A 22326-nucleotide genomic window follows, 5' to 3' on the forward strand; every position below is an offset into this window, starting at 1 on the left:
GCCTCTTCTCCCTTTATTCCGGTGCCGACAGTAATTGCATCATGTGCCTGTTTTCCCCGATTACGTTCGGTCGAAGCTTCGGAAGGTGGGCGACAAACGACAGTTCGAAGGCCAAAACATGGAGCGTTGTGTGCGCAAAAACTTCCGTTCCGGTACCGGGAATCGAACCCGGGCCTCCTGGGTGAAAGCCAGGTATCCTAGCCACTAGACCACACCGGATTTGCTCGATAAGCGTGAGGTTTTCTCCGTCTCCTCTCGTATTTCGTGCTGAATCTGGACTCAGTGCAGTTCTCCGTTTGCGAGCATATTTGCGCCTACAGACTGGCATGGCGCACAGCCCGAAATTGACTATTCATTATTTTACTCCTAACAAGGGAGGAGAAAGATCAAAGTTGTACGTTGTCATAATTGGAAATAAACGTATTGACGCTGAGGCGTAGACTCCTTATGGATAACGAACGACAATTAAGTTCGTTCCCTAGCAACAGCAACGCCGTTAATTCAGCCATGATGTACAGCAAATTAAATGCCCCGGGTGAGGATCGAACTCACGACCTTAAGATTATGAGACTTACGCGCTACCTACTGCGCTACCGAGGCACGTTGCAAGTAACGTTACAGGAAACTTGGTAAGTCTCTCATATTAGAGATAGACAGTTCGCGCTTTCTCAAGAATCTGTTGTGTTGCTACACGTGCTTTCCCTACTTGCTAGATTAAACTGCTGCCGCAGTTTTTTCAACGGAACGCAGCACTGCCCGAGGTTACAGTACATCGCCCTTGCGGCACCTGAACACAGCGGCCTGTTGGGACAGGCCGACGTCAGAGTTCAGAAATAGCATACGACCGTTCAAGTACGGTCTATTGCGTGCTGCGTGTATGGTTCCTCTCACAGCGAATCCTGCTATACATTCCTGAGGCTGACGCAGCTCAGGCGAGGAATCGGCGCGGCAGCATTATAGCGAGAACAGCAGAACGATGCATCGGCCGGGAATCGAACCCGGGCCGTCCGCATGCTAAGCGAGCATTCACCAATTTTTTTTTTTTCTTCTCATTTCTTTCGTTGCATTTGTTGGGGGCGGACGTCCGATGGCGCCCGTTCAAGTTCATCGTTGACTCGGTCTTTTATTACAGAGGGCAGATAACTCTCAGACCGAACACGCTGAGCTATCGTGCCGGCAAGCCTTAAGATTATGAGACTTACGCGCTGCCTACTGCACTACTGAGGCACATGCCATTGAACCAGCGATGCTCGTCAAGCTGCCCGTGCTTCCCGAGCACTTTTCTGCAGGGGAAAGTGGGATTGCCACCCAGCGACGTCGGATACAACCGAAAAAAGTGCTACACACGCGGAGTGCTCCACTACACTGCCTTAAAACGAATGCTCATCTCTATCGTGTGAGTAACCTTGCGGCCGCGGCGACTAGTCTTGCCCAAAGACGCAGCGTGCGTGGAGGCGCTACCCGAATGCGTGTGGATGCACCCTCCTACCTCGAAAAGCGCCTGCAGCTACTATCACCGTGGGCCGCTGCTGGCGGGCAGGAAGCCGACACAGCGGGGCGTTGCGAGCAGCGGCTGTGCGGTGGTGGTGTAATGGTGAGCATAGTTGCCTTCCAAGCAGTTGATCCGGGTTCGATTCCCGGCCACCGCAAATGGCGCTAGTTTTTTTCGTATGAGTATGTGAGCCAGGTGCTGTTAAATGAAGGTTTTTTTCGTCGTAGCTCCACGCAGACCATCCTGTAGTATGTCCCGACTTGTCCCGACTTTGCTCGGCTGACGCGAAAGCTGACGCTTGGAATTCGCCCTTATCAAAAGGACAGGCACTATAAACGGCTGTGAGAGGCGAGGTGTGGAGAGGTACCAAAACGACAGGCAATCTGCGAAATTTTCTGCTCGTTGTTCTTAAACAAAAAAAAGAAAAATCCGACGCAGTCGGTAGGACTCGAACCTACGCTCCCAGAGGGAATCTGATTTCTAGTCAGACGCCTTAACCACTCGGCCACGACTGCTCGTAACCCAAGTTTCCCTGGAATCGTGAAAAATCCAACCGGTCTGCGCAGAATGTTGACAGGAAACGAACTCCGTGCACTGATTACGGCAGGGCTACCATCGCTACGAGACGAGCCATTACGGAAACGTTAAAATCTTCGCCCGGACAGGGACTTGAACCCTGGACCCCTAGGTTAAAAGCCTAATGCTCTACCGACTGAGCTATCCGGGCTCACGCTCGTTGTGGATGGAGCGGCTGCAAGCAATGTAAATAACTGGAACGCGTGTGTAGGCGTACTACGGTAATTTCTGGCTTCTGGCGCAACTGGCGACTTCACCGACTTCCCACTGACGCTGGTAGCAGCCCAACCACGGACCAGTGCCTCTTCTCCCTTTATTCCGGTGCCGACAGTAATTGCATCATGTGCCTGTTTTCCCCGATTACGTTCGGTCGAAGCTTCGGAAGGTGGGCGACAAACGACAGTTCGAAGGCCAAAACATGGAGCGTTGTGTGCGCAAAAACTTCCGTTCCGGTACCGGGAATCGAACCCGGGCCTCCTGGGTGAAAGCCAGGTATCCTAGCCACTAGACCACACCGGATTTGCTCGATAAGCGTGAGGTTTTCTCCGTCTCCTCTCGTATTTCGTGCTGAATCTGGACTCAGTGCAGTTCTCCGTTTGCGAGCATATTTGCGCCTACAGACTGGCATGGCGCACAGCCCGAAATTGACTATTCATTATTTTACTCCTAACAAGGGAGGAGAAAGATCAAAGTTGTACGTTGTCATAATTGGAAATAAACGTATTGACGCTGAGGCGTAGACTCCTTATGGATAACGAACGACAATTAAGTTCGTTCCCTAGCAACAGCAACGCCGTTAATTCAGCCATGATGTACAGCAAATTAAATGCCCCGGGTGAGGATCGAACTCACGACCTTAAGATTATGAGACTTACGCGCTACCTACTGCGCTACCGAGGCACGTTGCAAGTAACGTTACAGGAAACTTGGTAAGTCTCTCATATTAGAGATAGACAGTTCGCGCTTTCTCAAGAATCTGTTGTGTTGCTACACGTGCTTTCCCTACTTGCTAGATTAAACTGCTGCCGCAGTTTTTTCAACGGAACGCAGCACTGCCCGAGGTTACAGTACATCGCCCTTGCGGCACCTGAACACAGCGGCCTGTTGGGACAGGCCGACGTCAGAGTTCAGAAATAGCATACGACCGTTCAAGTACGGTCTATTGCGTGCTGCGTGTATGGTTCCTCTCACAGCGAATCCTGCTATACATTCCTGAGGCTGACGCAGCTCAGGCGAGGAATCGGCGCGGCAGCATTATAGCGAGAACAGCAGAACGATGCATCGGCCGGGAATCGAACCCGGGCCGTCCGCATGCTAAGCGAGCATTCACCAATTTTTTTTTTTTTCTTCTCATTTCTTTCGTTGCATTTGTTGGGGGCGGACGTCCGATGGCGCCCGTTCAAGTTCATCGTTGACTCGGTCTTTTATTACAGAGGGCAGATAACTCTCAGACCGAACACGCTGAGCTATCGTGCCGGCAAGCCTTAAGATTATGAGACTTACGCGCTGCCTACTGCACTACTGAGGCACATGCCATTGAACCAGCGATGCTCGTCAAGCTGCCCGTGCTTCCCGAGCACTTTTCTGCAGGGGAAAGTGGGATTGCCACCCAGCGACGTCGGATACAACCGAAAAAAGTGCTACACACGCGGAGTGCTCCACTACACTGCCTTAAAACGAATGCTCATCTCTATCGTGTGAGTAACCTTGCGGCCGCGGCGACTAGTCTTGCCCAAAGACGCAGCGTGCGTGGAGGCGCTACCCGAATGCGTGTGGATGCACCCTCCTACCTCGAAAAGCGCCTGCAGCTACTATCACCGTGGGCCGCTGCTGGCGGGCAGGAAGCCGACACAGCGGGGCGTTGCGAGCAGCGGCTGTGCGGTGGTGGTGTAATGGTGAGCATAGTTGCCTTCCAAGCAGTTGATCCGGGTTCGATTCCCGGCCACCGCAAATGGCGCTAGTTTTTTTCGTATGAGTATGTGAGCCAGGTGCTGTTAAATGAAGGTTTTTTTCGTCGTAGCTCCACGCAGACCATCCTGTAGTATGTCCCGACTTGTCCCGACTTTGCTCGGCTGACGCGAAAGCTGACGCTTGGAATTCGCCCTTATCAAAAGGACAGGCACTATAAACGGCTGTGAGAGGCGAGGTGTGGAGAGGTACCAAAACGACAGGCAATCTGCGAAATTTTCTGCTCGTTGTTCTTAAACAAAAAAAAGAAAAATCCGACGCAGTCGGTAGGACTCGAACCTACGCTCCCAGAGGGAATCTGATTTCTAGTCAGACGCCTTAACCACTCGGCCACGACTGCTCGTAACCCAAGTTTCCCTGGAATCGTGAAAAATCCAACCGGTCTGCGCAGAATGTTGACAGGAAACGAACTCCGTGCACTGATTACGGCAGGGCTACCATCGCTACGAGACGAGCCATTACGGAAACGTTAAAATCTTCGCCCGGACAGGGACTTGAACCCTGGACCCTTAGGTTAAAAGCCTAATGCTCTACCGACTGAGCTATCCGGGCTCACGCTCGTTGTGGATGGAGCGGCTGCAAGCAATGTAAATAACTGGAACGCGTGTGTAGGCGTACTACGGTAATTTCTGGCTTCTGGCGCAACTGGCGACTTCACCGACTTCCCACTGACGCTGGTAGCAGCCCAACCACGGACCAGTGCCTCTTCTCCCTTTATTCCGGTGCCGACAGTAATTGCATCATGTGCCTGTTTTCCCCGATTACGTTCGGTCGAAGCTTCGGAAGGTGGGCGACAAACGACAGTTCGAAGGCCAAAACATGGAGCGTTGTGTGCGCAAAAACTTCCGTTCCGGTACCGGGAATCGAACCCGGGCCTCCTGGGTGAAAGCCAGGTATCCTAGCCACTAGACCACACCGGATTTGCTCGATAAGCGTGAGGTTTTCTCCGTCTCCTCTCGTATTTCGTGCTGAATCTGGACTCAGTGCAGTTCTCCGTTTGCGAGCATATTTGCGCCTACAGACTGGCATGGCGCACAGCCCGAAATTGACTATTCATTATTTTACTCCTAACAAGGGAGGAGAAAGATCAAAGTTGTACGTTGTCATAATTGGAAATAAACGTATTGACGCTGAGGCGTAGACTCCTTATGGATAACGAACGACAATTAAGTTCGTTCCCTAGCAACAGCAACGCCGTTAATTCAGCCATGATGTACAGCAAATTAAATGCCCCGGGTGAGGATCGAACTCACGACCTTAAGATTATGAGACTTACGCGCTACCTACTGCGCTACCGAGGCACGTTGCAAGTAACGTTACAGGAAACTTGGTAAGTCTCTCATATTAGAGATAGACAGTTCGCGCTTTCTCAAGAATCTGTTGTGTTGCTACACGTGCTTTCCCTACTTGCTAGATTAAACTGCTGCCGCAGTTTTTTCAACGGAACGCAGCACTGCCCGAGGTTACAGTACATCGCCCTTGCGGCACCTGAACACAGCGGCCTGTTGGGACAGGCCGACGTCAGAGTTCAGAAATAGCATACGACCGTTCAAGTACGGTCTATTGCGTGCTGCGTGTATGGTTCCTCTCACAGCGAATCCTGCTATACATTCCTGAGGCTGACGCAGCTCAGGCGAGGAATCGGCGCGGCAGCATTATAGCGAGAACAGCAGAACGATGCATCGGCCGGGAATCGAACCCGGGCCGTCCGCATGCTAAGCGAGCATTCACCAATTTTTTTTTTTTTCTTCTCATTTCTTTCGTTGCATTTGTTGGGGGCGGACGTCCGATGGCGCCCGTTCAAGTTCATCGTTGACTCGGTCTTTTATTACAGAGGGCAGATAACTCTCAGACCGAACACGCTGAGCTATCGTGCCGGCAAGCCTTAAGATTATGAGACTTACGCGCTGCCTACTGCACTACTGAGGCACATGCCATTGAACCAGCGATGCTCGTCAAGCTGCCCGTGCTTCCCGAGCACTTTTCTGCAGGGGAAAGTGGGATTGCCACCCAGCGACGTCGGATACAACCGAAAAAAGTGCTACACACGCGGAGTGCTCCACTACACTGCCTTAAAACGAATGCTCATCTCTATCGTGTGAGTAACCTTGCGGCCGCGGCGACTAGTCTTGCCCAAAGACGCAGCGTGCGTGGAGGCGCTACCCGAATGCGTGTGGATGCACCCTCCTACCTCGAAAAGCGCCTGCAGCTACTATCACCGTGGGCCGCTGCTGGCGGGCAGGAAGCCGACACAGCGGGGCGTTGCGAGCAGCGGCTGTGCGGTGGTGGTGTAATGGTGAGCATAGTTGCCTTCCAAGCAGTTGATCCGGGTTCGATTCCCGGCCACCGCAAATGGCGCTAGTTTTTTTCGTATGAGTATGTGAGCCAGGTGCTGTTAAATGAAGGTTTTTTTCGTCGTAGCTCCACGCAGACCATCCTGTAGTATGTCCCGACTTGTCCCGACTTTGCTCGGCTGACGCGAAAGCTGACGCTTGGAATTCGCCCTTATCAAAAGGACAGGCACTATAAACGGCTGTGAGAGGCGAGGTGTGGAGAGGTACCAAAACGACAGGCAATCTGCGAAATTTTCTGCTCGTTGTTCTTAAACAAAAAAAAGAAAAATCCGACGCAGTCGGTAGGACTCGAACCTACGCTCCCAGAGGGAATCTGATTTCTAGTCAGACGCCTTAACCACTCGGCCACGACTGCTCGTAACCCAAGTTTCCCTGGAATCGTGAAAAATCCAACCGGTCTGCGCAGAATGTTGACAGGAAACGAACTCCGTGCACTGATTACGGCAGGGCTACCATCGCTACGAGACGAGCCATTACGGAAACGTTAAAATCTTCGCCCGGACAGGGACTTGAACCCTGGACCCTTAGGTTAAAAGCCTAATGCTCTACCGACTGAGCTATCCGGGCTCACGCTCGTTGTGGATGGAGCGGCTGCAAGCAATGTAAATAACTGGAACGCGTGTGTAGGCGTACTACGGTAATTTCTGGCTTCTGGCGCAACTGGCGACTTCACCGACTTCCCACTGACGCTGGTAGCAGCCCAACCACGGACCAGTGCCTCTTCTCCCTTTATTCCGGTGCCGACAGTAATTGCATCATGTGCCTGTTTTCCCCGATTACGTTCGATCGAAGCTTCGGAAGGTGGGCGACAAACGACAGTTCGAAGGCCAAAACATGGAGCGTTGTGTGCGCAAAAACTTCCGTTCCGGTACCGGGAATCGAACCCGGGCCTCCTGGGTGAAAGCCAGGTATCCTAGCCACTAGACCACACCGGATTTGCTCGATAAGCGTGAGGTTTTCTCCGTCTCCTCTCGTATTTCGTGCTGAATCTGGACTCAGTGCAGTTCTCCGTTTGCGAGCATATTTGCGCCTACAGACTGGCATGGCGCACAGCCCGAAATTGACTATTCATTATTTTACTCCTAACAAGGGAGGAGAAAGATCAAAGTTGTACGTTGTCATAATTGGAAATAAACGTATTGACGCTGAGGCGTAGACTCCTTATGGATAACGAACGACAATTAAGTTCGTTCCCTAGCAACAGCAACGCCGTTAATTCAGCCATGATGTACAGCAAATTAAATGCCCCGGGTGAGGATCGAACTCACGACCTTAAGATTATGAGACTTACGCGCTACCTACTGCGCTACCGAGGCACGTTGCAAGTAACGTTACAGGAAACTTGGTAAGTCTCTCATATTAGAGATAGACAGTTCGCGCTTTCTCAAGAATCTGTTGTGTTGCTACACGTGCTTTCCCTACTTGCTAGATTAAACTGCTGCCGCAGTTTTTTCAACGGAACGCAGCACTGCCCGAGGTTACAGTACATCGCCCTTGCGGCACCTGAACACAGCGGCCTGTTGGGACAGGCCGACGTCAGAGTTCAGAAATAGCATACGACCGTTCAAGTACGGTCTATTGCGTGCTGCGTGTATGGTTCCTCTCACAGCGAATCCTGCTATACATTCCTGAGGCTGACGCAGCTCAGGCGAGGAATCGGCGCGGCAGCATTATAGCGAGAACAGCAGAACGATGCATCGGCCGGGAATCGAACCCGGGCCGTCCGCATGCTAAGCGAGCATTCACCAATTTTTTTTTTTTTCTTCTCATTTCTTTCGTTGCATTTGTTGGGGGCGGACGTCCGATGGCGCCCGTTCAAGTTCATCGTTGACTCGGTCTTTTATTACAGAGGGCAGATAACTCTCAGACCGAACACGCTGAGCTATCGTGCCGGCAAGCCTTAAGATTATGAGACTTACGCGCTGCCTACTGCACTACTGAGGCACATGCCATTGAACCAGCGATGCTCGTCAAGCTGCCCGTGCTTCCCGAGCACTTTTCTGCAGGGGAAAGTGGGATTGCCACCCAGCGACGTCGGATACAACCGAAAAAAGTGCTACACACGCGGAGTGCTCCACTACACTGCCTTAAAACGAATGCTCATCTCTATCGTGTGAGTAACCTTGCGGCCGCGGCGACTAGTCTTGCCCAAAGACGCAGCGTGCGTGGAGGCGCTACCCGAATGCGTGTGGATGCACCCTCCTACCTCGAAAAGCGCCTGCAGCTACTATCACCGTGGGCCGCTGCTGGCGGGCAGGAAGCCGACACAGCGGGGCGTTGCGAGCAGCGGCTGTGCGGTGGTGGTGTAATGGTGAGCATAGTTGCCTTCCAAGCAGTTGATCCGGGTTCGATTCCCGGCCACCGCAAATGGCGCTAGTTTTTTTCGTATGAGTATGTGAGCCAGGTGCTGTTAAATGAAGGTTTTTTTCGTCGTAGCTCCACGCAGACCATCCTGTAGTATGTCCCGACTTGTCCCGACTTTGCTCGGCTGACGCGAAAGCTGACGCTTGGAATTCGCCCTTATCAAAAGGACAGGCACTATAAACGGCTGTGAGAGGCGAGGTGTGGAGAGGTACCAAAACGACAGGCAATCTGCGAAATTTTCTGCTCGTTGTTCTTAAACAAAAAAAAGAAAAATCCGACGCAGTCGGTAGGACTCGAACCTACGCTCCCAGAGGGAATCTGATTTCTAGTCAGACGCCTTAACCACTCGGCCACGACTGCTCGTAACCCAAGTTTCCCTGGAATCGTGAAAAATCCAACCGGTCTGCGCAGAATGTTGACAGGAAACGAACTCCGTGCACTGATTACGGCAGGGCTACCATCGCTACGAGACGAGCCATTACGGAAACGTTAAAATCTTCGCCCGGACAGGGACTTGAACCCTGGACCCTTAGGTTAAAAGCCTAATGCTCTACCGACTGAGCTATCCGGGCTCACGCTCGTTGTGGATGGAGCGGCTGCAAGCAATGTAAATAACTGGAACGCGTGTGTAGGCGTACTACGGTAATTTCTGGCTTCTGGCGCAACTGGCGACTTCACCGACTTCCCACTGACGCTGGTAGCAGCCCAACCACGGACCAGTGCCTCTTCTCCCTTTATTCCGGTGCCGACAGTAATTGCATCATGTGCCTGTTTTCCCCGATTACGTTCGGTCGAAGCTTCGGAAGGTGGGCGACAAACGACAGTTCGAAGGCCAAAACATGGAGCGTTGTGTGCGCAAAAACTTCCGTTCCGGTACCGGGAATCGAACCCGGGCCTCCTGGGTGAAAGCCAGGTATCCTAGCCACTAGACCACACCGGATTTGCTCGATAAGCGTGAGGTTTTCTCCGTCTCCTCTCGTATTTCGTGCTGAATCTGGACTCAGTGCAGTTCTCCGTTTGCGAGCATATTTGCGCCTACAGACTGGCATGGCGCACAGCCCGAAATTGACTATTCATTATTTTACTCCTAACAAGGGAGGAGAAAGATCAAAGTTGTACGTTGTCATAATTGGAAATAAACGTATTGACGCTGAGGCGTAGACTCCTTATGGATAACGAACGACAATTAAGTTCGTTCCCTAGCAACAGCAACGCCGTTAATTCAGCCATGATGTACAGCAAATTAAATGCCCCGGGTGAGGATCGAACTCACGACCTTAAGATTATGAGACTTACGCGCTACCTACTGCGCTACCGAGGCACGTTGCAAGTAACGTTACAGGAAACTTGGTAAGTCTCTCATATTAGAGATAGACAGTTCGCGCTTTCTCAAGAATCTGTTGTGTTGCTACACGTGCTTTCCCTACTTGCTAGATTAAACTGCTGCCGCAGTTTTTTCAACGGAACGCAGCACTGCCCGAGGTTACAGTACATCGCCCTTGCGGCACCTGAACACAGCGGCCTGTTGGGACAGGCCGACGTCAGAGTTCAGAAATAGCATACGACCGTTCAAGTACGGTCTATTGCGTGCTGCGTGTATGGTTCCTCTCACAGCGAATCCTGCTATACATTCCTGAGGCTGACGCAGCTCAGGCGAGGAATCGGCGCGGCAGCATTATAGCGAGAACAGCAGAACGATGCATCGGCCGGGAATCGAACCCGGGCCGTCCGCATGCTAAGCGAGCATTCACCAATTTTTTTTTTTTTTCTTCTCATTTCTTTCGTTGCATTTGTTGGGGGCGGACGTCCGATGGCGCCCGTTCAAGTTCATCGTTGACTCGGTCTTTTATTACAGAGGGCAGATAACTCTCAGACCGAACACGCTGAGCTATCGTGCCGGCAAGCCTTAAGATTATGAGACTTACGCGCTGCCTACTGCACTACTGAGGCACATGCCATTGAACCAGCGATGCTCGTCAAGCTGCCCGTGCTTCCCGAGCACTTTTCTGCAGGGGAAAGTGGGATTGCCACCCAGCGACGTCGGATACAACCGAAAAAAGTGCTACACACGCGGAGTGCTCCACTACACTGCCTTAAAACGAATGCTCATCTCTATCGTGTGAGTAACCTTGCGGCCGCGGCGACTAGTCTTGCCCAAAGACGCAGCGTGCGTGGAGGCGCTACCCGAATGCGTGTGGATGCACCCTCCTACCTCGAAAAGCGCCTGCAGCTACTATCACCGTGGGCCGCTGCTGGCGGGCAGGAAGCCGACACAGCGGGGCGTTGCGAGCAGCGGCTGTGCGGTGGTGGTGTAATGGTGAGCATAGTTGCCTTCCAAGCAGTTGATCCGGGTTCGATTCCCGGCCACCGCAAATGGCGCTAGTTTTTTTCGTATGAGTATGTGAGCCAGGTGCTGTTAAATGAAGGTTTTTTTCGTCGTAGCTCCACGCAGACCATCCTGTAGTATGTCCCGACTTGTCCCGACTTTGCTCGGCTGACGCGAAAGCTGACGCTTGGAATTCGCCCTTATCAAAAGGACAGGCACTATAAACGGCTGTGAGAGGCGAGGTGTGGAGAGGTACCAAAACGACAGGCAATCTGCGAAATTTTCTGCTCGTTGTTCTTAAACAAAAAAAAGAAAAATCCGACGCAGTCGGTAGGACTCGAACCTACGCTCCCAGAGGGAATCTGATTTCTAGTCAGACGCCTTAACCACTCGGCCACGACTGCTCGTAACCCAAGTTTCCCTGGAATCGTGAAAAATCCAACCGGTCTGCGCAGAATGTTGACAGGAAACGAACTCCGTGCACTGATTACGGCAGGGCTACCATCGCTACGAGACGAGCCATTACGGAAACGTTAAAATCTTCGCCCGGACAGGGACTTGAACCCTGGACCCCTAGGTTAAAAGCCTAATGCTCTACCGACTGAGCTATCCGGGCTCACGCTCGTTGTGGATGGAGCGGCTGCAAGCAATGTAAATAACTGGAACGCGTGTGTAGGCGTACTACGGTAATTTCTGGCTTCTGGCGCAACTGGCGACTTCACCGACTTCCCACTGACGCTGGTAGCAGCCCAACCACGGACCAGTGCCTCTTCTCCCTTTATTCCGGTGCCGACAGTAATTGCATCATGTGCCTGTTTTCCCCGATTACGTTCGGTCGAAGCTTCGGAAGGTGGGCGACAAACGACAGTTCGAAGGCCAAAACATGGAGCGTTGTGTGCGCAAAAACTTCCGTTCCGGTACCGGGAATCGAACCCGGGCCTCCTGGGTGAAAGCCAGGTATCCTAGCCACTAGACCACACCGGATTTGCTCGATAAGCGTGAGGTTTTCTCCGTCTCCTCTCGTATTTCGTGCTGAATCTGGACTCAGTGCAGTTCTCCGTTTGCGAGCATATTTGCGCCTACAGACTGGCATGGCGCACAGCCCGAAATTGACTATTCATTATTTTACTCCTAACAAGGGAGGAGAAAGATCAAAGTTGTACGTTGTCATAATTGGAAATAAACGTATTGACGCTGAGGCGTAGACTCCTTATGGATAACGAACGACAATTAAGTTCGTTCCCTAGCAACAGCAACGCCGTTAATTCAGCCATGATGTACAGCAAATTAAATGCCCCGGGTGAGGATCGAACTCACGACCTTAAGATTATGAGACTTACGCGCTACCTACTGCACTACCGAGGCACGTTGCAAGTAACGTTACAGGAAACTTGGTAAGTCTCTCATATTAGAGATAGACAGTTCGCGCTTTCTCAAGAATCTGTTGTGTTGCTACACGTGCTTTCCCTACTTGCTAGATTAAACTGCTGCCGCAGTTTTTTCAACGGAACGCAGCACTGCCCGAGGTTACAGTACATCGCCCTTGCGGCACCTGAACACAGCGGCCTGTTGGGACAGGCCGACGTCAGAGTTCAGAAATAGCATACGACCGTTCAAGTACGGTCTATTGCGTGCTGCGTGTATGGTTCCTCTCACAGCGAATCCTGCTATACATTCCTGAGGCTGACGCAGCTCAGGCGAGGAATCGGCGCGGCAGCATTATAGCGAGAACAGCAGAACGATGCATCGGCCGGGAATCGAACCCGGGCCGTCCGCATGCTAAGCGAGCATTCACCAATTTTTTTTTTTTTCTTCTCATTTCTTTCGTTGCATTTGTTGGGGGCGCCCGTTCAAGTTCATCGTTGACTCGGTCTTTTATTACAGAGGGCAGATAACTCTCAGACCGAACACGCTGAGCTATCGTGCCGGCAAGCCTTAAGATTATGAGACTTACGCGCTGCCTACTGCACTACTGAGGCACATGCCATTGAACCAGCGATGCTCGTCAAGCTGCCCGTGCTTCCCGAGCACTTTTCTGCAGGGGAAAGTGGGATTGCCACCCAGCGACGTCGGATACAACCGAAAAAAGTGCTACACACGCGGAGTGCTCCACTACACTGCCTTAAAACGAATGCTCATCTCTATCGTGTGAGTAACCTTGCGGCCGCGGCGACTAGTCTTGCCCAAAGACGCAGCGTGCGTGGAGGCGCTACCCGAATGCGTGTGGATGCACCCTCCTACCTCGAAAAGCGCCTGCAGCTACTATCACCGTGGGCCGCTGCTGGCGGGCAGGAAGCCGACACAGCGGGGCGTTGCGAGCAGCGGCTGTGCGGTGGTGGTGTAATGGTGAGCATAGTTGCCTTCCAAGCAGTTGATCCGGGTTCGATTCCCGGCCACCGCAAATGGCGCTAGTTTTTTTCGTATGAGTATGTGAGCCAGGTGCTGTTAAATGAAGGTTTTTTTCGTCGTAGCTCCACGCAGACCATCCTGTAGTATGTCCCGACTTGTCCCGACTTTGCTCGGCTGACGCGAAAGCTGACGCTTGGAATTCGCCCTTATCAAAAGGACAGGCACTATAAACGGCTGTGAGAGGCGAGGTGTGGAGAGGTACCAAAACGACAGGCAATCTGCGAAATTTTCTGCTCGTTGTTCTTAAACAAAAAAAAGAAAAATCCGACGCAGTCGGTAGGACTCGAACCTACGCTCCCAGAGGGAATCTGATTTCTAGTCAGACGCCTTAACCACTCGGCCACGACTGCTCGTAACCCAAGTTTCCCTGGAATCGTGAAAAATCCAACCGGTCTGCGCAGAATGTTGACAGGAAACGAACTCCGTGCACTGATTACGGCAGGGCTACCATCGCTACGAGACGAGCCATTACGGAAACGTTAAAATCTTCGCCCGGACAGGGACTTGAACCCTGGACCCCTAGGTTAAAAGCCTAATGCTCTACCGACTGAGCTATCCGGGCTCACGCTCGTTGTGGATGGAGCGGCTGCAAGCAATGTAAATAACTGGAACGCGTGTGTAGGCGTACTACGGTAATTTCTGGCTTCTGGCGCAACTGGCGACTTCACCGACTTCCCACTGACGCTGGTAGCAGCCCAACCACGGACCAGTGCCTCTTCTCCCTTTATTCCGGTGCCGACAGTAATTGCATCATGTGCCTGTTTTCCCCGATTACGTTCGGTCGAAGCTTCGGAAGGTGGGCGACAAACGACAGTTCGAAGGCCAAAACATGGAGCGTTGTGTGCGCAAAAACTTCCGTTCCGGTACCGGGAATCGAACCCGGGCCTCCTGGGTGAAAGCCAGGTATCCTAGCCACTAGACCACACCGGATTTGCTCGATAAGCGTGAGGTTTTCTCCGTCTCCTCTCGTATTTCGTGCTGAATCTGGACTCAGTGCAGTTCTCCGTTTGCGAGCATATTTGCGCCTACAGACTGGCATGGCGCACAGCCCGAAATTGACTATTCATTATTTTACTCCTAACAAGGGAGGAGAAAGATCAAAGTTGTACGTTGTCATAATTGGAAATAAACGTATTGACGCTGAGGCGTAGACTCCTTATGGATAACGAACGACAATTAAGTTCGTTCCCTAGCAACAGCAACGCCGTTAATTCAGCCATGATGTACAGCAAATTAAATGCCCCGGGTGAGGATCGAACTCACGACCTTAAGATTATGAGACTTACGCGCTACCTACTGCGCTACCGAGGCACGTTGCAAGTAACGTTACAGGAAACTTGGTAAGTCTCTCATATTAGAGATAGACAGTTCGCGCTTTCTCAAGAATCTGTTGTGTTGCTACACGTGCTTTCCCTACTTGCTAGATTAAACTGCTGCCGCAGTTTTTTCAACGGAACGCAGCACTGCCCGAGGTTACAGTACATCGCCCTTGCGGCACCTGAACACAGCGGCCTGTTGGGACAGGCCGACGTCAGAGTTCAGAAATAGCATACGACCGTTCAAGTACGGTCTATTGCGTGCTGCGTGTATGGTTCCTCTCACAGCGAATCCTGCTATACATTCCTGAGGCTGACGCAGCTCAGGCGAGGAATCGGCGCGGCAGCATTATAGCGAGAACAGCAGAACGATGCATCGGCCGGGAATCGAACCCGGGCCGTCCGCATGCTAAGCGAGCATTCACCAATTTTTTTTTTTTCTTCTCATTTCTTTCGTTGCATTTGTTGGGGGCGGACGTCCGATGGCGCCCGTTCAAGTTCATCGTTGACTCGGTCTTTTATTACAGAGGGCAGATAACTCTCAGACCGAACACGCTGAGCTATCGTGCCGGCAAGCCTTAAGATTATGAGACTTACGCGCTGCCTACTGCACTACTGAGGCACATGCCATTGAACCAGCGATGCTCGTCAAGCTGCCCGTGCTTCCCGAGCACTTTTCTGCAGGGGAAAGTGGGATTGCCACCCAGCGACGTCGGATACAACCGAAAAAAGTGCTACACACGCGGAGTGCTCCACTACACTGCCTTAAAACGAATGCTCATCTCTATCGTGTGAGTAACCTTGCGGCCGCGGCGACTAGTCTTGCCCAAAGACGCAGCGTGCGTGGAGGCGCTACCCGAATGCGTGTGGATGCACCCTCCTACCTCGAAAAGCGCCTGCAGCTACTATCACCGTGGGCCGCTGCTGGCGGGCAGGAAGCCGACACAGCGGGGCGTTGCGAGCAGCGGCTGTGCGGTGGTGGTGTAATGGTGAGCATAGTTGCCTTCCAAGCAGTTGATCCGGGTTCGATTCCCGGCCACCGCAAATGGCGCTAGTTTTTTTCGTATGAGTATGTGAGCCAGGTGCTGTTAAATGAAGGTTTTTTTCGTCGTAGCTCCACGCAGACCATCCTGTAGTATGTCCCGACTTGTCCCGACTTTGCTCGGCTGACGCGAAAGCTGACGCTTGGAATTCGCCCTTATCAAAAGGACAGGCACTATAAACGGCTGTGAGAGGCGAGGTGTGGAGAGGTACCAAAACGACAGGCAATCTGCGAAATTTTCTGCTCGTTGTTCTTAAACAAAAAAAAGAAAAATCCGACGCAGTCGGTAGGACTCGAACCTACGCTCCCAGAGGGAATCTGATTTCTAGTCAGACGCCTTAACCACTCGGCCACGACTGCTCGTAACCCAAGTTTCCCTGGAATCGTGAAAAATCCAACCGGTCTGCGCAGAATGTTGACAGGAAACGAACTCCGTGCACTGATTACGGCAGGGCTACCATCGCTACGAGACGAGCCATTACGGAAACGTTAAAATCTTCGCCCGGACAGGGACTTGAACCCTGGACCCTTAGGTTAAAAGCCTAATGCTCTACCGACTGAGCTATCCGGGCTCACGCTCGTTGTGGATGGAGCGGCTGCAAGCAATGTAAATAACTGGAACGCGTGTGTAGGCGTACTACGGTAATTTCTGGCTTCTGGCGCAACTGGCGACTTCACCGACTTCCCACTGACGCTGGTAGCAGCCCAACCACGGACCAGTGCCTCTTCTCCCTTTATTCCGGTGCCGACAGTAATTGCATCATGTGCCTGTTTTCCCCGATTACGTTCGGTCGAAGCTTCGGAAGGTGGGCGACAAACGACAGTTCGAAGGCCAAAACATGGAGCGTTGTGTGCGCAAAAACTTCCGTTCCGGTACCGGGAATCGAACCCGGGCCTCCTGGGTGAAAGCCAGGTATCCTAGCCACTAGACCACACCGGATTTGCTCGATAAGCGTGAGGTTTTCTCCGTCTCCTCTCGTATTTCGTGCTGAATCTGGACTCAGTGCAGTTCTCCGTTTGCGAGCATATTTGCGCCTACAGACTGGCATGGCGCACAGCCCGAAATTGACTATTCATTATTTTACTCCTAACAAGGGAGGAGAAAGATCAAAGTTGTACGTTGTCATAATTGGAAATAAACGTATTGACGCTGAGGCGTAGACTCCTTATGGATAACGAACGACAATTAAGTTCGTTCCCTAGCAACAGCAACGCCGTTAATTCAGCCATGATGTACAGCAAATTAAATGCCCCGGGTGAGGATCGAACTCACGACCTTAAGATTATGAGACTTACGCGCTACCTACTGCGCTACCGAGGCACGTTGCAAGTAACGTTACAGGAAACTTGGTAAGTCTCTCATATTAGAGATAGACAGTTCGCGCTTTCTCAAGAATCTGTTGTGTTGCTACACGTGCTTTCCCTACTTGCTAGATTAAACTGCTGCCGCAGTTTTTTCAACGGAACGCAGCACTGCCCGAGGTTACAGTACATCGCCCTTGCGGCACCTGAACACAGCGGCCTGTTGGGACAGGCCGACGTCAGAGTTCAGAAATAGCATACGACCGTTCAAGTACGGTCTATTGCGTGCTGCGTGTATGGTTCCTCTCACAGCGAATCCTGCTATACATTCCTGAGGCTGACGCAGCTCAGGCGAGGAATCGGCGCGGCAGCATTATAGCGAGAACAGCAGAACGATGCATCGGCCGGGAATCGAACCCGGGCCGTCCGCATGCTAAGCGAGCATTCACCAATTTTTTTTTTTTCTTCTCATTTCTTTCGTTGCATTTGTTGGGGGCGGACGTCCGATGGCGCCCGTTCAAGTTCATCGTTGACTCGGTCTTTTATTACAGAGGGCAGATAACTCTCAGACCGAACACGCTGAGCTATCGTGCCGGCAAGCCTTAAGATTATGAGACTTACGCGCTGCCTACTGCACTACTGAGGCACATGCCATTGAACCAGCGATGCTCGTCAAGCTGCCCGTGCTTCCCGAGCACTTTTCTGCAGGGGAAAGTGGGATTGCCACCCAGCGACGTCGGATACAACCGAAAAAAGTGCTACACACGCGGAGTGCTCCACTACACTGCCTTAAAACGAATGCTCATCTCTATCGTGTGAGTAACCTTGCGGCCGCGGCGACTAGTCTTGCCCAAAGACGCAGCGTGCGTGGAGGCGCTACCCGAATGCGTGTGGATGCACCCTCCTACCTCGAAAAGCGCCTGCAGCTACTATCACCGTGGGCCGCTGCTGGCGGGCAGGAAGCCGACACAGCGGGGCGTTGCGAGCAGCGGCTGTGCGGTGGTGGTGTAATGGTGAGCATAGTTGCCTTCCAAGCAGTTGATCCGGGTTCGATTCCCGGCCACCGCAAATGGCGCTAGTTTTTTTCGTATGAGTATGTGAGCCAGGTGCTGTTAAATGAAGGTTTTTTTCGTCGTAGCTCCACGCAGACCATCCTGTAGTATGTCCCGACTTGTCCCGACTTTGCTCGGCTGACGCGAAAGCTGACGCTTGGAATTCGCCCTTATCAAAAGGACAGGCACTATAAACGGCTGTGAGAGGCGAGGTGTGGAGAGGTACCAAAACGACAGGCAATCTGCGAAATTTTCTGCTCGTTGTTCTTAAACAAAAAAAAGAAAAATCCGACGCAGTCGGTAGGACTCGAACCTACGCTCCCAGAGGGAATCTGATTTCTAGTCAGACGCCTTAACCACTCGGCCACGACTGCTCGTAACCCAAGTTTCCCTGGAATCGTGAAAAATCCAACCGGTCTGCGCAGAATGTTGACAGGAAACGAACTCCGTGCACTGATTACGGCAGGGCTACCATCGCTACGAGACGAGCCATTACGGAAACGTTAAAATCTTCGCCCGGACAGGGACTTGAACCCTGGACCCCTAGGTTAAAAGCCTAATGCTCTACCGACTGAGCTATCCGGGCTCACGCTCGTTGTGGATGGAGCGGCTGCAAGCAATGTAAATAACTGGAACGCGTGTGTAGGCGTACTACGGTAATTTCTGGCTTCTGGCGCAACTGGCGACTTCACCGACTTCCCACTGACGCTGGTAGCAGCCCAACCACGGACCAGTGCCTCTTCTCCCTTTATTCCGGTGCCGACAGTAATTGCATCATGTGCCTGTTTTCCCCGATTACGTTCGGTCGAAGCTTCGGAAGGTGGGCGACAAACGACAGTTCGAAGGCCAAAACATGGAGCGTTGTGTGCGCAAAAACTTCCGTTCCGGTACCGGGAATCGAACCCGGGCCTCCTGGGTGAAAGCCAGGTATCCTAGCCACTAGACCACACCGGATTTGCTCGATAAGCGTGAGGTTTTCTCCGTCTCCTCTCGTATTTCGTGCTGAATCTGGACTCAGTGCAGTTCTCCGTTTGCGAGCATATTTGCGCCTACAGACTGGCATGGCGCACAGCCCGAAATTGACTATTCATTATTTTACTCCTAACAAGGGAGGAGAAAGATCAAAGTTGTACGTTGTCATAATTGGAAATAAACGTATTGACGCTGAGGCGTAGACTCCTTATGGATAACGAACGACAATTAAGTTCGTTCCCTAGCAACAGCAACGCCGTTAATTCAGCCATGATGTACAGCAAATTAAATGCCCCGGGTGAGGATCGAACTCACGACCTTAAGATTATGAGACTTACGCGCTACCTACTGCGCTACCGAGGCACGTTGCAAGTAACGTTACAGGAAACTTGGTAAGTCTCTCATATTAGAGATAGACAGTTCGCGCTTTCTCAAGAATCTGTTGTGTTGCTACACGTGCTTTCCCTACTTGCTAGATTAAACTGCTGCCGCAGTTTTTTCAACGGAACGCAGCACTGCCCGAGGTTACAGTACATCGCCCTTGCGGCACCTGAACACAGCGGCCTGTTGGGACAGGCCGACGTCAGAGTTCAGAAATAGCATACGACCGTTCAAGTACGGTCTATTGCGTGCTGCGTGTATGGTTCCTCTCACAGCGAATCCTGCTATACATTCCTGAGGCTGACGCAGCTCAGGCGAGGAATCGGCGCGGCAGCATTATAGCGAGAACAGCAGAACGATGCATCGGCCGGGAATCGAACCCGGGCCGTCCGCATGCTAAGCGAGCATTCACCAATTTTTTTTTTTTCTTCTCATTTCTTTCGTTGCATTTGTTGGGGGCGGACGTCCGATGGCGCCCGTTCAAGTTCATCGTTGACTCGGTCTTTTATTACAGAGGGCAGATAACTCTCAGACCGAACACGCTGAGCTATCGTGCCGGCAAGCCTTAAGATTATGAGACTTACGCGCTGCCTACTGCACTACTGAGGCACATGCCATTGAACCAGCGATGCTCGTCAAGCTGCCCGTGCTTCCCGAGCACTTTTCTGCAGGGGAAAGTGGGATTGCCACCCAGCGACGTCGGATACAACCGAAAAAAGTGCTACACACGCGGAGTGCTCCACTACACTGCCTTAAAACGAATGCTCATCTCTATCGTGTGAGTAACCTTGCGGCCGCGGCGACTAGTCTTGCCCAAAGACGCAGCGTGCGTGGAGGCGCTACCCGAATGCGTGTGGATGCACCCTCCTACCTCGAAAAGCGCCTGCAGCTACTATCACCGTGGGCCGCTGCTGGCGGGCAGGAAGCCGACACAGCGGGGCGTTGCGAGCAGCGGCTGTGCGGTGGTGGTGTAATGGTGAGCATAGTTGCCTTCCAAGCAGTTGATCCGGGTTCGATTCCCGGCCACCGCAAATGGCGCTAGTTTTTTTCGTATGAGTATGTGAGCCAGGTGCTGTTAAATGAAGGTTTTTTTCGTCGTAGCTCCACGCAGACCATCCTGTAGTATGTCCCGACTTGTCCCGACTTTGCTCGGCTGACGCGAAAGCTGACGCTTGGAATTCGCCCTTATCAAAAGGACAGGCACTATAAACGGCTGTGAGAGGCGAGGTGTGGAGAGGTACCAAAACGACAGGCAATCTGCGAAATTTTCTGCTCGTTGTTCTTAAACAAAAAAAAGAAAAATCCGACGCAGTCGGTAGGACTCGAACCTACGCTCCCAGAGGGAATCTGATTTCTAGTCAGACGCCTTAACCACTCGGCCACGACTGCTCGTAACCCAAGTTTCCCTGGAATCGTGAAAAATCCAACCGGTCTGCGCAGAATGTTGACAGGAAACGAACTCCGTGCACTGATTACGGCAGGGCTACCATCGCTACGAGACGAGCCATTACGGAAACGTTAAAATCTTCGCCCGGACAGGGACTTGAACCCTGGACCCTTAGGTTAAAAGCCTAATGCTCTACCGACTGAGCTATCCGGGCTCACGCTCGTTGTGGATGGAGCGGCTGCAAGCAATGTAAATAACTGGAACGCGTGTGTAGGCGTACTACGGTAATTTCTGGCTTCTGGCGCAACTGGCGACTTCACCGACTTCCCACTGACGCTGGTAGCAGCCCAACCACGGACCAGTGCCTCTTCTCCCTTTATTCCGGTGCCGACAGTAATTGCATCATGTGCCTGTTTTCCCCGATTACGTTCGGTCGAAGCTTCGGAAGGTGGGCGACAAACGACAGTTCGAAGGCCAAAACATGGAGCGTTGTGTGCGCAAAAACTTCCGTTCCGGTACCGGGAATCGAACCCGGGCCTCCTGGGTGAAAGCCAGGTATCCTAGCCACTAGACCACACCGGATTTGCTCGATAAGCGTGAGGTTTTCTCCGTCTCCTCTCGTATTTCGTGCTGAATCTGGACTCAGTGCAGTTCTCCGTTTGCGAGCATATTTGCGCCTACAGACTGGCATGGCGCACAGCCCGAAATTGACTATTCATTATTTTACTCCTAACAAGGGAGGAGAAAGATCAAAGTTGTACGTTGTCATAATTGGAAATAAACGTATTGACGCTGAGGCGTAGACTCCTTATGGATAACGAACGACAATTAAGTTCGTTCCCTAGCAACAGCAACGCCGTTAATTCAGCCATGATGTACAGCAAATTAAATGCCCCGGGTGAGGATCGAACTCACGACCTTAAGATTATGAGACTTACGCGCTACCTACTGCGCTACCGAGGCACGTTGCAAGTAACGTTACAGGAAACTTGGTAAGTCTCTCATATTAGAGATAGACAGTTCGCGCTTTCTCAAGAATCTGTTGTGTTGCTACACGTGCTTTCCCTACTTGCTAGATTAAACTGCTGCCGCAGTTTTTTCAACGGAACGCAGCACTGCCCGAGGTTACAGTACATCGCCCTTGCGGCACCTGAACACAGCGGCCTGTTGGGACAGGCCGACGTCAGAGTTCAGAAATAGCATACGACCGTTCAAGTACGGTCTATTGCGTGCTGCGTGTATGGTTCCTCTCACAGCGAATCCTGCTATACATTCCTGAGGCTGACGCAGCTCAGGCGAGGAATCGGCGCGGCAGCATTATAGCGAGAACAGCAGAACGATGCATCGGCCGGGAATCGAACCCGGGCCGTCCGCATGCTAAGCGA

The 22326-nt window shown here is 52.2% G+C and overlaps 47 non-coding genes across 47 annotated transcripts; 9 read left to right on the forward strand and 38 right to left on the reverse strand.

The window, feature by feature from the left end:
- Positions 1-147: 147 nt before the first annotated feature.
- On the reverse strand, positions 148-219 carry Trnae-uuc. Its single transcript has one exon. It is a non-coding gene; the product is annotated as a tRNA-Glu (tRNA).
- A 308-nt stretch (positions 220-527) lies between these two features.
- On the reverse strand, positions 528-600 carry Trnam-cau. Its single transcript has one exon. It is a non-coding gene; the product is annotated as a tRNA-Met (tRNA).
- A 977-nt stretch (positions 601-1577) lies between these two features.
- Trnag-ucc lies at positions 1578-1649 on the forward strand. The gene has a single exon. It is a non-coding gene; the product is annotated as a tRNA-Gly (tRNA).
- Positions 1650-1925: 276 nt separating this feature from the next.
- On the reverse strand, positions 1926-2007 carry Trnas-aga. Its single transcript has one exon. It is a non-coding gene; the product is annotated as a tRNA-Ser (tRNA).
- A 139-nt stretch (positions 2008-2146) lies between these two features.
- Positions 2147-2219, reverse strand: Trnak-uuu. The gene has a single exon. It is a non-coding gene; the product is annotated as a tRNA-Lys (tRNA).
- A 296-nt stretch (positions 2220-2515) lies between these two features.
- Positions 2516-2587, reverse strand: Trnae-uuc. The gene has a single exon. It is a non-coding gene; the product is annotated as a tRNA-Glu (tRNA).
- Positions 2588-2895: 308 nt separating this feature from the next.
- Trnam-cau lies at positions 2896-2968 on the reverse strand. The gene has a single exon. It is a non-coding gene; the product is annotated as a tRNA-Met (tRNA).
- A 978-nt stretch (positions 2969-3946) lies between these two features.
- On the forward strand, positions 3947-4018 carry Trnag-ucc. The gene has a single exon. It is a non-coding gene; the product is annotated as a tRNA-Gly (tRNA).
- A 276-nt stretch (positions 4019-4294) lies between these two features.
- Trnas-aga lies at positions 4295-4376 on the reverse strand. The gene has a single exon. It is a non-coding gene; the product is annotated as a tRNA-Ser (tRNA).
- Positions 4377-4515: 139 nt separating this feature from the next.
- On the reverse strand, positions 4516-4588 carry Trnak-uuu. The gene has a single exon. It is a non-coding gene; the product is annotated as a tRNA-Lys (tRNA).
- Positions 4589-4884: 296 nt separating this feature from the next.
- Trnae-uuc lies at positions 4885-4956 on the reverse strand. Its single transcript has one exon. It is a non-coding gene; the product is annotated as a tRNA-Glu (tRNA).
- Positions 4957-5264: 308 nt separating this feature from the next.
- On the reverse strand, positions 5265-5337 carry Trnam-cau. Its single transcript has one exon. It is a non-coding gene; the product is annotated as a tRNA-Met (tRNA).
- Positions 5338-6315: 978 nt separating this feature from the next.
- Trnag-ucc lies at positions 6316-6387 on the forward strand. Its single transcript has one exon. It is a non-coding gene; the product is annotated as a tRNA-Gly (tRNA).
- A 276-nt stretch (positions 6388-6663) lies between these two features.
- On the reverse strand, positions 6664-6745 carry Trnas-aga. The gene has a single exon. It is a non-coding gene; the product is annotated as a tRNA-Ser (tRNA).
- Positions 6746-6884: 139 nt separating this feature from the next.
- Trnak-uuu lies at positions 6885-6957 on the reverse strand. The gene has a single exon. It is a non-coding gene; the product is annotated as a tRNA-Lys (tRNA).
- Positions 6958-7253: 296 nt separating this feature from the next.
- Positions 7254-7325, reverse strand: Trnae-uuc. Its single transcript has one exon. It is a non-coding gene; the product is annotated as a tRNA-Glu (tRNA).
- A 308-nt stretch (positions 7326-7633) lies between these two features.
- Trnam-cau lies at positions 7634-7706 on the reverse strand. Its single transcript has one exon. It is a non-coding gene; the product is annotated as a tRNA-Met (tRNA).
- Positions 7707-8684: 978 nt separating this feature from the next.
- On the forward strand, positions 8685-8756 carry Trnag-ucc. The gene has a single exon. It is a non-coding gene; the product is annotated as a tRNA-Gly (tRNA).
- A 276-nt stretch (positions 8757-9032) lies between these two features.
- Positions 9033-9114, reverse strand: Trnas-aga. The gene has a single exon. It is a non-coding gene; the product is annotated as a tRNA-Ser (tRNA).
- A 139-nt stretch (positions 9115-9253) lies between these two features.
- On the reverse strand, positions 9254-9326 carry Trnak-uuu. Its single transcript has one exon. It is a non-coding gene; the product is annotated as a tRNA-Lys (tRNA).
- A 296-nt stretch (positions 9327-9622) lies between these two features.
- Trnae-uuc lies at positions 9623-9694 on the reverse strand. Its single transcript has one exon. It is a non-coding gene; the product is annotated as a tRNA-Glu (tRNA).
- A 308-nt stretch (positions 9695-10002) lies between these two features.
- Trnam-cau lies at positions 10003-10075 on the reverse strand. Its single transcript has one exon. It is a non-coding gene; the product is annotated as a tRNA-Met (tRNA).
- A 979-nt stretch (positions 10076-11054) lies between these two features.
- Trnag-ucc lies at positions 11055-11126 on the forward strand. The gene has a single exon. It is a non-coding gene; the product is annotated as a tRNA-Gly (tRNA).
- A 276-nt stretch (positions 11127-11402) lies between these two features.
- Trnas-aga lies at positions 11403-11484 on the reverse strand. The gene has a single exon. It is a non-coding gene; the product is annotated as a tRNA-Ser (tRNA).
- A 139-nt stretch (positions 11485-11623) lies between these two features.
- Trnak-uuu lies at positions 11624-11696 on the reverse strand. Its single transcript has one exon. It is a non-coding gene; the product is annotated as a tRNA-Lys (tRNA).
- Positions 11697-11992: 296 nt separating this feature from the next.
- Positions 11993-12064, reverse strand: Trnae-uuc. Its single transcript has one exon. It is a non-coding gene; the product is annotated as a tRNA-Glu (tRNA).
- A 308-nt stretch (positions 12065-12372) lies between these two features.
- Positions 12373-12445, reverse strand: Trnam-cau. The gene has a single exon. It is a non-coding gene; the product is annotated as a tRNA-Met (tRNA).
- A 964-nt stretch (positions 12446-13409) lies between these two features.
- Trnag-ucc lies at positions 13410-13481 on the forward strand. Its single transcript has one exon. It is a non-coding gene; the product is annotated as a tRNA-Gly (tRNA).
- Positions 13482-13757: 276 nt separating this feature from the next.
- On the reverse strand, positions 13758-13839 carry Trnas-aga. Its single transcript has one exon. It is a non-coding gene; the product is annotated as a tRNA-Ser (tRNA).
- A 139-nt stretch (positions 13840-13978) lies between these two features.
- Positions 13979-14051, reverse strand: Trnak-uuu. Its single transcript has one exon. It is a non-coding gene; the product is annotated as a tRNA-Lys (tRNA).
- A 296-nt stretch (positions 14052-14347) lies between these two features.
- Positions 14348-14419, reverse strand: Trnae-uuc. Its single transcript has one exon. It is a non-coding gene; the product is annotated as a tRNA-Glu (tRNA).
- A 308-nt stretch (positions 14420-14727) lies between these two features.
- Positions 14728-14800, reverse strand: Trnam-cau. Its single transcript has one exon. It is a non-coding gene; the product is annotated as a tRNA-Met (tRNA).
- A 977-nt stretch (positions 14801-15777) lies between these two features.
- On the forward strand, positions 15778-15849 carry Trnag-ucc. Its single transcript has one exon. It is a non-coding gene; the product is annotated as a tRNA-Gly (tRNA).
- Positions 15850-16125: 276 nt separating this feature from the next.
- On the reverse strand, positions 16126-16207 carry Trnas-aga. The gene has a single exon. It is a non-coding gene; the product is annotated as a tRNA-Ser (tRNA).
- A 139-nt stretch (positions 16208-16346) lies between these two features.
- On the reverse strand, positions 16347-16419 carry Trnak-uuu. The gene has a single exon. It is a non-coding gene; the product is annotated as a tRNA-Lys (tRNA).
- Positions 16420-16715: 296 nt separating this feature from the next.
- On the reverse strand, positions 16716-16787 carry Trnae-uuc. The gene has a single exon. It is a non-coding gene; the product is annotated as a tRNA-Glu (tRNA).
- Positions 16788-17095: 308 nt separating this feature from the next.
- Positions 17096-17168, reverse strand: Trnam-cau. Its single transcript has one exon. It is a non-coding gene; the product is annotated as a tRNA-Met (tRNA).
- A 977-nt stretch (positions 17169-18145) lies between these two features.
- On the forward strand, positions 18146-18217 carry Trnag-ucc. Its single transcript has one exon. It is a non-coding gene; the product is annotated as a tRNA-Gly (tRNA).
- Positions 18218-18493: 276 nt separating this feature from the next.
- On the reverse strand, positions 18494-18575 carry Trnas-aga. Its single transcript has one exon. It is a non-coding gene; the product is annotated as a tRNA-Ser (tRNA).
- Positions 18576-18714: 139 nt separating this feature from the next.
- On the reverse strand, positions 18715-18787 carry Trnak-uuu. Its single transcript has one exon. It is a non-coding gene; the product is annotated as a tRNA-Lys (tRNA).
- Positions 18788-19083: 296 nt separating this feature from the next.
- Trnae-uuc lies at positions 19084-19155 on the reverse strand. Its single transcript has one exon. It is a non-coding gene; the product is annotated as a tRNA-Glu (tRNA).
- Positions 19156-19463: 308 nt separating this feature from the next.
- Positions 19464-19536, reverse strand: Trnam-cau. The gene has a single exon. It is a non-coding gene; the product is annotated as a tRNA-Met (tRNA).
- Positions 19537-20513: 977 nt separating this feature from the next.
- Positions 20514-20585, forward strand: Trnag-ucc. Its single transcript has one exon. It is a non-coding gene; the product is annotated as a tRNA-Gly (tRNA).
- Positions 20586-20861: 276 nt separating this feature from the next.
- Trnas-aga lies at positions 20862-20943 on the reverse strand. The gene has a single exon. It is a non-coding gene; the product is annotated as a tRNA-Ser (tRNA).
- Positions 20944-21082: 139 nt separating this feature from the next.
- Positions 21083-21155, reverse strand: Trnak-uuu. Its single transcript has one exon. It is a non-coding gene; the product is annotated as a tRNA-Lys (tRNA).
- A 296-nt stretch (positions 21156-21451) lies between these two features.
- Trnae-uuc lies at positions 21452-21523 on the reverse strand. The gene has a single exon. It is a non-coding gene; the product is annotated as a tRNA-Glu (tRNA).
- A 308-nt stretch (positions 21524-21831) lies between these two features.
- Trnam-cau lies at positions 21832-21904 on the reverse strand. The gene has a single exon. It is a non-coding gene; the product is annotated as a tRNA-Met (tRNA).
- Between the last annotated feature and the right edge of the window lie 422 nt (positions 21905-22326).

The sequence above is a fragment of the Schistocerca piceifrons genome, unplaced genomic scaffold, assembly GCF_021461385.2.
Source record: "Schistocerca piceifrons isolate TAMUIC-IGC-003096 unplaced genomic scaffold, iqSchPice1.1 HiC_scaffold_1023, whole genome shotgun sequence".
Classification (NCBI taxonomy): domain Eukaryota; kingdom Metazoa; phylum Arthropoda; class Insecta; order Orthoptera; family Acrididae; genus Schistocerca; species Schistocerca piceifrons.